Source organism: Sorex araneus, chromosome 3 (assembly GCF_027595985.1).
Source record: "Sorex araneus isolate mSorAra2 chromosome 3, mSorAra2.pri, whole genome shotgun sequence".
Lineage (NCBI taxonomy): Eukaryota > Metazoa > Chordata > Mammalia > Eulipotyphla > Soricidae > Sorex > Sorex araneus.
The window spans coordinates 157,942,828-157,956,204 of NC_073304.1; the positions used below are offsets into that span (position 1 = coordinate 157,942,828).

Sequence of the window (13,377 nt, forward strand, 5' to 3'; positions counted from 1 at the left end):
GAATGAATCATCCATGCCTGACATTTAAGGCAATGATCTTTGTAGCTAACAACTCGATATTGTCTGTTAGAAGAAATTTCTCCCCGATTACTGCTTGCCTTCCCTCTTTCATTTGATGTTGATGCAGTTAGGAGGAAATTGTAAGGTTTTAAAGTAAAATCACGACTACGTTTCTGATTAATCATTATCAGTCATAACTTCACGTATTTTCTTTGGGGAGTGGAGCACAGGCCTGGGGAGGGGAAGTGGTGAGCCTCTGGATCCAGTGACAGAGTGCCCCGTATTTCCAGAGGACACATCGTCTGACATGATGCATTATTTAAGATTGAGATGGCCCTGGGAAATTGAAAATATAGAGTCACAACAATAGCACTGGGAAACCACTTTCCTAGTTTTTAAAGTAAGATGCCAGGGGATGAATAGTATAATCTTCTTTGTTCGCAGGAGGTCTAGATTTGGTCCTTGGCATCTTAGGGTCCCCGGAGTGCCACCTCTGAGTGAGGCGAGCACTGCTCTGAGAGTAGCCCCTGAGCATAGCTGAGTGTGATCCCCCAAACCAAAAAAACTTAAAAAAAGAAAAACGAAAGTCAGATCAGGTACCAAGTGATCATTTGGATTGCATGAGTGTTTGCCCTCCCCAACCCCCAGAATTAATAAATGACCCACTGCTGAGGTGCCTGTTTGATTCAGAAACGAATTCAATGCAAATTGTGCATACAAGTTTTAATTACACCCCTTTGCTTTTAAAACTAATAAAATATGCCATCTCATTTATAATGTAATTTTATTGGAATCAAATTTGGACAGTTAAAAATTGCACAGTTCTATTCTGTGAAGTTAGAATGGCTAGTCAGATTTGCTTTGACAACTGATAGCGGTACATCTATACAACCAGTCTGAAGTTAGAAGGTCTGTGTCAGCAGACCTTGGACATTTTTGCCTGAATATCTTGGTGGCAGTACTTATTGAACAGGAAGTTATTGAATGCTTATTGATCGTCAAATGCATCATAAACAGGTATGTACAAACAGGAGGTGCTAATTCCAGGTGCCACAAAGCGTTCCCACTAGGATAGTGTGTTTGAGTCTTGTAACTCAGTATATCTGCACCCTGGCAATAACGGATGTGTTGGGTTTGCAATTGTAAGGTTTTCTCCTCTAATGAATGAATCAGTCAAGGGTAACCTCACTGGATTTAGCCTTCTGGGAACTCTGCAGGGAACATGTCCTGTCTGAAAATACTAGGGCTCTTTCCATGAGTGTTATGGAAACAAGCATCCACAGTGGATATGTGTGGAATGAATGTTCCTTTTGTCTCTTCAATTTTATTTTTTTTAAAGATAATTTAAAATAAATATTTAGTTTTTTTCTTGTGTTGGAAAGTAACATTATCTACCTATCAATGAGCTTTGATTGTATTTGGTGAAAATGAGTGTGTGTGTCTGTGTGTGTGCGTGCATGTGCGCGCACGTGCATATAGACAGAGGGACAAAAAAGACAAGAAGCTTAGGATTAGTCTTAATGTTTGGTGGCCCTTCCTTTCCTTATTTCCCCCTCCCCTCCCCTCCCCTCCCCTCCCCTCCCCTCCCCTCCCCTCTCCTCTCCTCTCCATTTCCTGCTTTCTTAATAAGTGTCAGCCTCGAGAGTCCCCTCTCAAAAGTACATTGGGCTTATTTGTGTAATTCCACTTTCATACCCCCAGCCCCTCTCTCGCCTACCACATCCACTCTTCCCCATCCCCTCCCACCCCTGTAGGTCTCAGGCACCCAAGGCAAGTGCTTCCCTGTGGAGCCGTATCCTGGTTGACCCTTCGGTTCGCTATTACATTTTAATGACTGGGGTGAGCAGGGGGTTGGGGTAGGGGTGCTCCATGTACACTTTTCCATTGTGTTTGCACACACTTGGTCATGGTGCACCAGAGGTGACACCCTTCATTGTGTCACTGGGTATCCCAGATGACAGTGCTGCTGAGAACACCCTTGCCTTAAACCTGTAAGGCAAACTCTGGACTACGAAAGTGCCCCAGGCCTCTCTGTTTTACCCCATGGTGCACCCAGATCACTTTTGGGAATCGCTCAGAACTTAGGGGTGGTTATTTCTAGTGGTTCTTAGAATGTGAACCACAGTGGTTTGATTTGGTGCCTGGATTCAAACCCAGGACCCCTGTGCACACAGTGTGCCATCAGCCCCTTGACTCTCTCAGGCCCACATGTCTTTGAAGCCATTATCAAAATAGTTTCCTTCTCTCTCTCCCTCTTTCTCGCTCCCTCACTCTCCATTGCTACTACCCTAGTGCTGGTAGATATTCCTTCTCTTGCCACATTTATGGCAGAGCCGACTTACTGCTCTTTCTGCTTAAAACTGCTTAAAATTCCATCCAGTCCACTCTTTCTTTGTTTTGAAGCCAGGAGAATTTTGCTGAGATGCAGATGAAGGAAGTCTGGGAGTATCCCTCAGCGACACTTCCTGGGAGATGTGTCACCAGCATTTGACTCAGAGCAGATGCTCTTGAGCACAACTGGCAATGCCATGGCACCGAGGTGACAGCCACCAAGAGAGGCTAAAACCCAGTTGTCATTCATGGGCAGGTACGCGTGCCTGCACAACACATCCTCTTACCTTAAACCTTGCTTTAATCCAAAGCCATTGCACCTTGCTTCTCAGACTGCTGACTTTGAAAGGCCTGTTCTGTCATTTACATTGAGCGTCTGTTCCCTCGTTTTTCCGTCACATTGGGCCGCCTCTGTTGTGCTTGCTTGGTTCATAGAAAGCTACGTTGTGATGCTGAGCGACATTTTGCCCAGTCCAGCAGTGATCTTTGACGAGTTAGAAGGTCCCACTTCATGACGGCAGTTACAGTTAAAACGTTCGTTGACAACAGTGCACTGGCCCAGGGCGCATCCTAAAGATGGCACGGGTAACACATTCTGTCTCTTTGCCAGGTTTTTGATGGCATATCCTCGTGGAGTTTGTTGTCTTTTCCCGTTGCTGATTGGTGATGAGGCATGACCACAGCTGAGAGGAAAGCTTTTAAGCTGGAAACATACCAATTAGTGTAAATGATGGTAAAGAAAGATGTGAAAAGTGGTAGTCTGTAGAAGTTTAATTTAGTGTGAGTTTAGAATTCTAGACTAGACCCTGTCTCCTTTGTCCAGAATCACACAGGCGTGTTCGTGATAAACACGCCTTTATCTTGAGCCTTTAATATTTTCTGCTCTATTTCTTAGGTGATGCTTGTTGCTAATATAGGCAATTCATTATATTCTTGGTGTGGTTCAGTAAGATTATTAGACACATTCCCATCAAATTCATAATTGAAAAAAAAGTCATTTAAACCTGAGCTTAACCATTTGGGAGCCATTTTCTGAGTTTTCATGAGTACTAACATGTCTATCCATAGAGTTCACTTTCATTGGTTGATGTTTGTCACTCGTGGTGTGTGGTGTCAAACGCAGGGCCTTGTACACACAAGGCATGGGCTCTCCCACTTGAGCCATATGCTCTGATTCCTGCCTAGTCCACTTATTTTTAAAATTACTCTTATTTATAAAAGGGCTGGAGTGATAGCACAGCGGTAGGGTGTTCGCCTTTCACGCGGCCGACCCGAGTTTGATTCCTCCGCCCCTCTCGGAGAGCCCGGCAAGCTACCGAGAGTATCGCGCCCAAAGGGCAGAGCCTGGCAAGCTACCCGTGGTGTATTCAATATGCCAAAAACAGTAACAAGTCTCACAGTGAGAGACGTTATTGGTGCCCACTCGAACCAAACAGTGAGCAATGGGATGACAGTGACAGTGACTTTTATTTATGTTTTTGTTTTTTGGGGCACACCCGGCGAAGTTCAGGGGTTCCTCCTGACTCTGAACTCAGGAATTACACCTGGTGGTGCTTGAGGTGGGGTATGGGATGCTGGGAATTAAACCTGAACTAGCCGTGTGCAAGGCAGGCACCTTACCAGCTGTATATCACTCTAGTCCCCTAAGCAGGGGTTGGAGGCTAGACCAGGTGTGTGTACTTTGATTCCTGCTTGAATTTTACAAAGAGAGTAGTTCATGTGTTAATTTTTAATTTAGGATATAGTAACCTCTCCCTGAACCTAAGGTATTATTTTTTTGTGGGGGAGAGGGTATATACCTGTCTATTCTGAGGGGCTACTCTTGGAATACTTCTGGCTTTGTGCTCAGGGATCACCTCTGGTGGGGCTTGGGGGACTATAGGCCTTGCCATGGATCAAACCCAGGTTGATTGCATGCAAGGCAAGGATGTGCCTTATCCCCTATACTGTCTCCCCAACCACATGAAACCTAAGATTCAGCCTATTCAGTTCATTTTTTTTTTCTTTTGGGTCATACCTGATGGTGCTTAGGACTTAGTTCTGGTTCTGTGCTCAGGGATCACTCCTGGCAGGCCCAGGGGACCGTATGTGGTGCTGGGGATCAAACTTGGGTTAGCCACATGCAAGACAAACACCTTACCTGCTCTATATTGCTCTGACTCAAAATTCTACCTTGCAGAGAAATCAAATTTCTTGCTTTGATTGCCTCACATGCAGCCGACCTGGATTTGATCCCTGATACCACGCATGGTGCCCCAAGTCCAGAGTGATCCCTGAGCACAGAACCAGAAGTAAGCCCAGAGCACTGGTTTGGTTGTAGCCCCAAACCAAAAATTAAAAAAAAAAAACAAAACACCCAAATTTCTAAGATACAAGCAGTTGCTCTCTCTGATCTCTGGATAGAAGATCAGATAGTTCTTCATTTTCTTGGGACTTTTCTGTGTTTCCCCCAGAATTCTTGGCAACTAGCAGTTGTTATTTTTTTTATTTTGTTTTATTTTTGCCAGCTAAGCACTTTCTGTTATTCTTATAATCAGAGCAGTAAAACTTTATTAAAGTCCAAATCCCAGCAACTGGCAGCAGAGTCTGGGGTGGACATGGCGTTGGTTCACGTCCCAGCTCTGGCTCTGAGCGCCTCGGGACTTTGCAGGAGCCCCAGGAAAGGTTTAGCAGGGTTTACATGAGGATTAAGCAAAATAGGACACATGTGGGCCTACTTTTACCACAGCAGCACACATTTGGTGTTTTAATCTACTTTCACTTCTTGCCTTTTTTCTCTCTTTTTTTTTTTTGGTGGTGGTGGGGGGGGGTGGGAAGGAGGGGACTGAGCCAAAAGTGGCTGTGTCAGGGCGTTCTCCTGGCTCTGTGCTTAGGGGTCACTCCAGGTGGTGCTTGGGGTTACAGTATACGGCAAGGGGATTCCAAACAGGGTAAGTGCCTCACGCACTGTATTATCTGGCCCACTTGCTTTTCTTTTTTAATGACAGAATAGCCAAAGAAAAAGAGGGGGGATGAGATTGGGGCATGGGAGGGATGCTGGGATCATCGGTGGTGGAGAATGGGCACTGGTGGAGGGATAGGTTCTCGGCCATTGTATGACTGAAACACAAGCACGAAAATAAGGAAATCTGTAACTGTACCCTCACAGTGATTCACTAATAAAAAATAAAAATTAAAAAAAAAAAAGAAAAAGAGAAACAAAACCCAAAGACCCAGCTACCTCCCCAAGCATTATAAATCTGTTAACAAAAAGACAAATGTAGGGAACACCAAGTAAAATGTGATTGGAAATCCCGCGCGGGGAGAGAGATGCATGCTGAAAGTAAACTAGAGACTTAACACGATGGTCACTCAATGCCCCTGTTGCAAACCACAACACCAAAAGGAGAGAGAGAGAACAAATTGGAATGCCCTGCCACAGAGGCGGAGTGGGGTGTGGGGGGATGGGATGGGGGGTGGGAGGGATACTGGGTTCATTGGTGGTGGAGAATGGACACTGGTGGAGGGATGGGCTCTCAAACATTGCATGAGGGAAAAACAAGCACGAAAAGATGTGAATCTGTAAATGTACCCTCACTGTGACTCACTAAAAAAAAAAAAAAAGACAAATGTAGGCAAGGGTTGAAAAAGTGAAAAGTTTCTGATGTGGTAGTTTTCAGACATAATTTTGCTACAGGAGAGAAAGTGAGTATTCACGAGAACAGAATGAACAGCTCCTGTCTTTTTCTCCCACTGATGGTATGTGAGTGGTGAAGACTCATGGTTCTCCATGCACCACAGTCGGAGGACACTCACGTGGTCTTGGAACCATGTCACAGACTGCTGTGGGAGGGCACTCACGTGGTCTTAGAAGTCAAGCTAATGGACAAGCCCCACAGCGTCCGCCTGACCCATCTCTCCATTAGGCGCTCTCTCTTAACAAAGAGCTTTTTTTTCAAAGGCCCTTTGGCCATCTGTATGTCTTTGCTGAGGAAGTTTCTGTCCAGCTCTTTCCCCCATTTTGTGATGGGTTGGTGGTTTCTTGTTGTTAAGTGTGTGCTTTATATTTCTATAAGTGAGTGCTTTCTATTTCCTGGAGATAAGCCCTTTTTCAGATGTGTGGTGAGCTCTTCATCACTCATCATCAGGGAAATGCAAAGCAACACAACAGGGAGATAGCACCTCACACCGGTAAGACTGGCACCCGTTAACTCAGGGAAGGGACCACCAAGTAAAATGTGGTTGGAGGTCATGTGGGGGAAGGGTGATGTGGGCCGAATACAGACTAGAGACTGAACACAATGGCCACTCAACACCTTTATTGCAAACCACAACACCTAATCAGAGAGAGAGAACAAAAGGGAATACCCTGCCATAGTGGCAGGGTGGGGTGGGGGGAGACGGGATTGGGGAGGGGGGGAGGGATGTTGGGTTTACGGGTGGTGGAGAATGGGCACTGGTGAAGGGATGGGTTATCGAACTTTGTATGGGGGAAACATGAGCACAAAGATGTATGGATCTGTAACTGTACCCTCACGATGACTCTCTAATTAAAAATAAACTAATGAAAAAAAAAGACTGGCACCTGTCAAAAAGAGGAGAAACAGACTCCGGACAAGAACCCGTCATCCACTGTGGTGAGAGTGATATCTCGTTCAGCCTCCATGGAAAACACTGGAGATTTCTAAAGCAAATAAAGACCATAGCTTCAAATGGCCCAGCAGCTCCACTTCCTGACAACTGTCTACCACAAGAGCCTGGAAAGACTGTCTTGTAAAGACCTTATACTCCTGTCTTCATGGCAACTCCTGTTTTACAACAGCCAAGATCTGGAAACAGCCTCAGTACCCAAGAACAAATGAGTGGTAAAGGAAAGGTGAAATCCTGCAGTATGCCGCACCGTGGATGGGACAGGAGAGCATCAGGCTGAGTGAAGAGGGAGAGGGACAAATACACGAGAGATTGATGTAGAAGAGAAAGAAACATAGTAAAGAACTAACATGACTGCTGCTAACAGACCCTGAGAGTGGACCCACAAAACTGAGTTTGCCAAGGATATGGGGTGACCTGTGGATGTTGTGAGGGAGGGGACCACCTTGAGATATTGGTGGAGGGACATTAGCACTCTAATAGAGGGGCTGGTATTGTGCCGTTGTCTGAAACATTACCATTAATGGCATCGTAACTCATTGTGACCAAATGAAAAATTTAAAAAATTAACAACAGCAACAAAAGACTCTTCCTTGCTTCGTGCTCGGAAGTTATTTCCCAGTGGTGGAATGTGTTGCTGGGGATTGAACCTGGGTCTCTACGTAGAAAGCTTTCTCTTCAGCCCAGCCTGGAAATCATTCTAAGGAGAATGTTTTTATTTCTTCGCTTAAATTTAAGTAACTCAACAGGAGTTACTTAAATTTAAGAGAATAAATAACTCAAAGGAACATTTGCATTAACTCAGTTTAAACTATTTTAGAAACTATAGAGCAACCATTTCGTTGTATTTTCCTCATGCAAAAGCTTCGAATTTTCTGAGTTATTTGTCCATCATTTGGAACATATCACTCGTTCTTCTGTTTGCTACTGCCAGAGTTTTTATCTCTCAGAAAGCATTCTTACTTGAATGGACTTGTGCTTATAAGTTTTTTATAAGCGGTTTTTAATGTTAAAAAATGATCTTCAAAAGATGGTTGGGCAGTTGCTGTGTCATACCTTTCATCGTTTTAAACAAATTGGTTTTTTTATTTTGTTTTTGATGTTTGGGGAACATTTCCGGTGGTACTTGGGCAACATATGATCGCACCTAAGCTCATGCAGAGCCCGTACTGCAGACGGTCCAGCTGCCTCTTGGGCCTTGCTTTTACACAGGATTGGATGATGAAATGACTTGAATTTTTGGAGGACCACACCCGATGGTGTTCAGGGCTTATTCCTGGCCCTGGACTCAGTGATCATACCTGGCAGGGCTGGGGGTACCATCCAGGTTGCTGGGGATCAAAGCCAGGTCAGCCATGTGCAAGGCAAGAGGGCCTGCCCATGGTACTATCTCTCCCCTTGAATTGAATTTTTTTTTTGGGGGGTCACACCCGACAATGTACAGGGGTTACTCCTGGCTCTGCACTCAGGAATTACTCCTGGCAGTGCTCAGGGGACCATATGGGATGCTGGGAATCGAACCCGGGTTGGCCGTGTGCAAGGCAAACGCCCTACCTGCTGTGCTATCACTCCAGCCCCCTGAATTGAAATTTTTTAAGGTACATTTCTTTGAAGATAAATTAATAAAGTTTGGCTGATTTTGTTCCTGGAGGGAATATTGTCACAATAGTGGTATTTTTCTCCTCCTTTGATGTTTGTTGTTGCTGAGTTCTCTTTAAAATCCTCCCGAAAGTCTTATAGGTTACTTTGAAGTCACCAAACAGGAAATGTGAATGCATGAGAAGATAACACTATGAATGAGTTTAATTAATCAGTTTAAAATCTTATGACCGCTGGCAGCTTGTCTCTTACCCAGCCTTGAATGATGAATAGAACCAGGTCTGTGCTTCATTGTCCATTTGTGATGTCCGACACCCTTGATCTTTAACCACAGGGTATTTACATGGAATATGATGATTTTGATTTCTGAGAATTATTGAATAAAAGCATTTTAGTGCTGTCTTTAATTGATTGAATGTACATTGTTAGCCATTTGCTAGGTGCCAGGCATTACTGAGTCAGGAGGGGAGTAGTGAGCAGAATGAAGGGAGCTGTAGCGTGTGGAAGGTTGACTTGTGGAGAAAGGAAGAGGAAGCTTTCTGGCGGGGAGTGGGGCTAGTGCTGCCTCTGTGCTGAAGTGGCCACCATCAGATTCTAGATTGAGGGCCAGGAAGATAGCTCAGGGTTTTGTTGGAGATATGCTTTGTATGTGGGAACCCTGGGTTCAATTCCCAGTACTAAATGGACCCCCAGCACCACCAGATATGGTACCCCTCCATTCACCCCCAATATATATCTTCTCTAAAAAGACCCATTTGTGCAGAGTTGATGGTAGAGATACATTAGAAGGAGGACAAGCATGAGGAGAAACTCCTTTCAGGTCCAAATCAGTGTTATGATTGATCAAAAAATGAAATGCCAACCAACAGTGTCAGAGGGTTGGAATTACAGGGGTGGATGAGCCTAAAGTTTAATTCCAGCTTTTGATTGCCACTAAGAAACTCTAGTAAAAGTCGATCAATCTCCAGGGGAGCATGATGGTCGTCATTTGGCAGTGTCTAAAAGATTAAGTTTTCATCTGTTTCTTTGAATGGTGATTTATAGTGTTGTCTTAATTTTTCCCAGAAATGCGGTTTTATACCTCCCTTCATTGCATTTTGAGGTATTGCCTTTCGTAGTTTTCCCCTATACAGTGGAAATAGATTTCATCATCAACAGAGGACTGCAGTGCTTTGAATTCAGTTTGGTCGTGTTGGTTATAAACCCAAATCAGTGTACTGTCCAGGGTTTTATCAATGGTCCCAGCCATTAACTTTTCTAATTGAAGACTTTTTTTCAGTTTTAGTTGAATTTGTTTGACCCTACTTTAGTTCTGTCACATTTGGGTGCTTCCTTGTGTGAAATCTATTGGTATTAATTTTGCAGGGGGCCGGTACACCAAGGGTGCTTTGGACTGTTTGCAGCTTGATCATTCCCTGTAATACTGAGTGGGCCATGGGGTGCCGATAATTCGTCCCAGGGCCTCACACATGCTGACAAGTGCCACACCACGGACCTGTCCCCGTGGACCCTCTGTGTGAAATCGAAACCTCTTCACTTGGAATCTGCATTCAGACTGAAATCAGAGAGACCTTTTGGTAAGTCGGCTACCTGACCCATAAACTGACTCAGGTCACCATATACCAGCCTGCAGGGGCTCTGGTGTTTAAAAACTGGTCAGTAAGATGGTCAGGGCTTTTGTGTGATCGATTTATGTCCCACGATTACTGTAGTATCTGATTCTGGTGGGCTGTCAGTAAAATTTTGTTGACTAAGTGAGTGGAATATTATTACGGATTTATTAATCTCTGACTAGATTGAATGCTTGACTTCCTTTCATCTCTGTACTTGCTATGACATAGTTCCCCTCAAACTAATCAGGTATAGAATCTCTTAAGACATGGTTTACAGGCCCCGGAGCTTCTCTGATTTGGCCCAGGTAACTCAAGCATCCATGTACCTTTGGATTGAACTGCATGCCTGACTGAAAACAAAACTTCCTTCTTTCTTTCTTTCTTTCTTTCTTTCTTTCTTTCTTTCTTTCTTTCTTTCTTTCTTTCTTTCTTTCTTTCTTTCTTTCTTTCTTTCTTTCCTTCTTTCCTTCTTCTTTCTTTCTTTCTTTCTTTCTTTCTTTCTTTCTTTCTTTCTTTCTTTCTTTCTTTCTTTCTTTCTTTCTTTCTCTCTTTCTTTCTCTCTTTCTCTCTTTCTCTCTCTTTCTCTCTTTGTCTCTTTTTTTTTCTTTTTGGGTCACACCTGGTGGTGCTCAGGGGTTACTCCTGGCTCTGCATTCAGGAATTATTCCTGGCGGTGCTCAGGGGACCATACGGGATGCTGGAAATCAAACCCGAATCTGCCGCATGCAAATGTAAGGCAAACGCTCTCCAAAAAATGTTTCATTATTGAGGATTAAAGATTATGCATATCTTTAGGCTACTTAAACAAGATGCAGTTCAGCCCTTTTACCTCCCTGGCCTCACTCAGGGCTTACTCCTGGCAGGGCACAGGGGACCATATGGGATGCCAGGGATTGAACCCAGGATGACTGTGTGCAAGGCAAATGTCAGACCTCTAGCCCACCCCCGCTGCCCCCCTGTACCACCTCTCCTTTTTTTTTAAAAAAGAAAACCTAATGGAGTTTGAAGTATGTGTAATTTACTTTGTAAATAATAAATATTTTCCCCCTAATATTCACTTATTCACTCTTCTGTTCTCTCTCCTTCATAAGTAAGTATATTTTCAAAACTGCAATCTGATCTCAATCAAAGGCTCTAAGATTAGATGGAGTTATGCAATTTGCCGGCGATGTTTGGGGGCCATAGAGATAAGCATATGGTTAAACAGGGCTAAAGCATGTGTCTGGCATATAGCCAACTCCGGTTAGATTTTTCTGTATCACGTAGTTCCCCAGCACCTTCAGGGTGGCCCAGGTAGTCCCTGGCACCACAGGGTCCACATAGCACCATATCTTCAAGCCCTCTGGGTGAACTACTGGCCTGATTGGCCAAGAATCACCCAGGGGACCCACATACTCCAGAAGAAAAGATGGATGGTTTATAATGAAGCAGTCTTCCCCCTACTTCTGACTCTTAACATTATCCTTGAGGGACAATGAATAATAACGTGGAAATCAGTTTGTAGAATCTTCTGGGAGCCTCGCAAGCTACCTGTGGCGTATTCAATGTGCCAAAAACAGTAACAAGTCTCACAATGGAGACATTACTGGGTGCCTGCTCGAGCAAATCGATGGGCAATGGGATGACAGTGACAGTGATTCACTTATTAGTATTTGATTTCATTATTTCTTCTAACGTCTAAGGTTTCACTTACCCCCACTTTACATATGAAGAAGGATTTCACTGACTCAGAGGACCTCAGTAATTTTCCCAGTGCCACAGTGGAGCCAGAATTCAAAACTCAGTATTGTCGCACTCTTAAATTCATATTCTTAATTGCTATGTTGAGCCATACTTTTGTCTTGTCTTTTTTGGCTACCCCAGATTTCTCTTTAACATTGATTTTCATGTTCTCTTTAGAAATGTTGCTATTAAAGTATAGGACTTGAAAATTAGAATTGTCCTTCACACACCCAGAGGAAAAAAATTCAATTTATATTAAAGACAGAAGAAATAGTTTAATAGTTAAGGCACTTGCCTTGCATGTGGCTGCAGCTACAGCAGTAGTTAGAATCCTGGCACTGCATATATTCCCTGAACACTGCCAGGTTTACTTCCTGAGCACAGAGCTACACGTGTCTCCTAACCAGAGCAAGCAGTGACCCCTGAATACCTTCGAATTGGCCCTTCAAAAGAAGAAAATATTTTTGCATTGATTTCTTATGATTACAATGTCTGAAAATAAAAAGAAAAAATATATGTCTCTCTCTCTCTCTCTCTCTCTCACTCTCTCATTGTGGGGCCACATCTGGTCATGTTTAAGAGCCATGCAGTGCCAGACTTCAAATCCAAGGCCACGGACATGCCAAGCATGCACTTTCCCCCCAACCCCAAAGCCTAAACCTTTTACTTAAACCTTTGGGCTTGGAAGAAGAGAGCAGTGAAGTTAATATAATCAGATTATTTACATCTTGTTTTGCTCACATATATTTAATGCTTGCTCAAGACCTCAGAGATAAATCCCATAATCTCTGCCCTCCAGGATAATCCATCTCAACGCACGACATACGGCAGTAGAAGTATCCTGTAAGAGGGGTGAGTCAGATACTGTGGGCAATGATTGAAAACATAAAGGAAACTTGCAGAACAGGAAATCAGGAAATGACTTGAGTATGTCGATGGAGCGCCGGCTCAGTTATGGAAGGGTCATTTCACCAGAAGCACAAGAGCGGCCAGGGAACTGTGGGAGCCTTGTGAGGAAAAGCAAGTGGTTTAGTCCTACTCAGGCTTAAGTTTACAGAGTGAGTGAGGCTTGAGTTGGAGTTGGAATCCTGGGCAGTTTGACTCCAGAATCTGCAGCCAGAGCTGTTTTTGCTGAATTCACACACACACACACACACACACACACACACACACACACACACACACACTCATATTTGTCTGTCTCAGAACTTTTCAGGCTAGAGCAGGGTGCACAGGGTGACAGGTGAGTGTACTGGAAAAGAAAGTTCTTAGAAAACAAAAACAAAGCCCCCGAGAGTCCCTGGAGAGAGATGAGAAGGTGGTCCGCGTCGGGTGGCCCATGGAAAGAGAAGCAGGAATGTGATCTACCATGGAAGGAGTTGACCCCAACGTTCTAAGTGGAGCTGTTTGTGTAAGCTAAGAGGTCATCACACATTGTTTGCTCCCTTCTCGGAGATATGTCAGTTACACTCTGAAAAATATT

At 44.0% G+C, this 13,377-nt stretch overlaps 1 protein-coding gene across 4 annotated transcripts in view; it reads left to right on the forward strand.

Moving 5' to 3' along the window:
• ARHGAP32 (Rho GTPase activating protein 32) overlaps positions 1-13,377 on the forward strand; it is a 259,745-nt gene that overhangs the window by 50,073 nt on the left and 196,295 nt on the right. The window contains exon 1 of one of the 4 annotated variants that reach the window (XM_055133620.1): positions 9,934-10,136. The exons of the other annotated variants lie outside the window; for them this stretch is intronic. The gene's annotated coding sequence lies outside the window, so the exon portion shown is untranslated. Of the gene's footprint in view, positions 1-9,933; positions 10,137-13,377 lie in introns of those variants that run through there. 4 annotated transcript variants of the gene reach the window in all.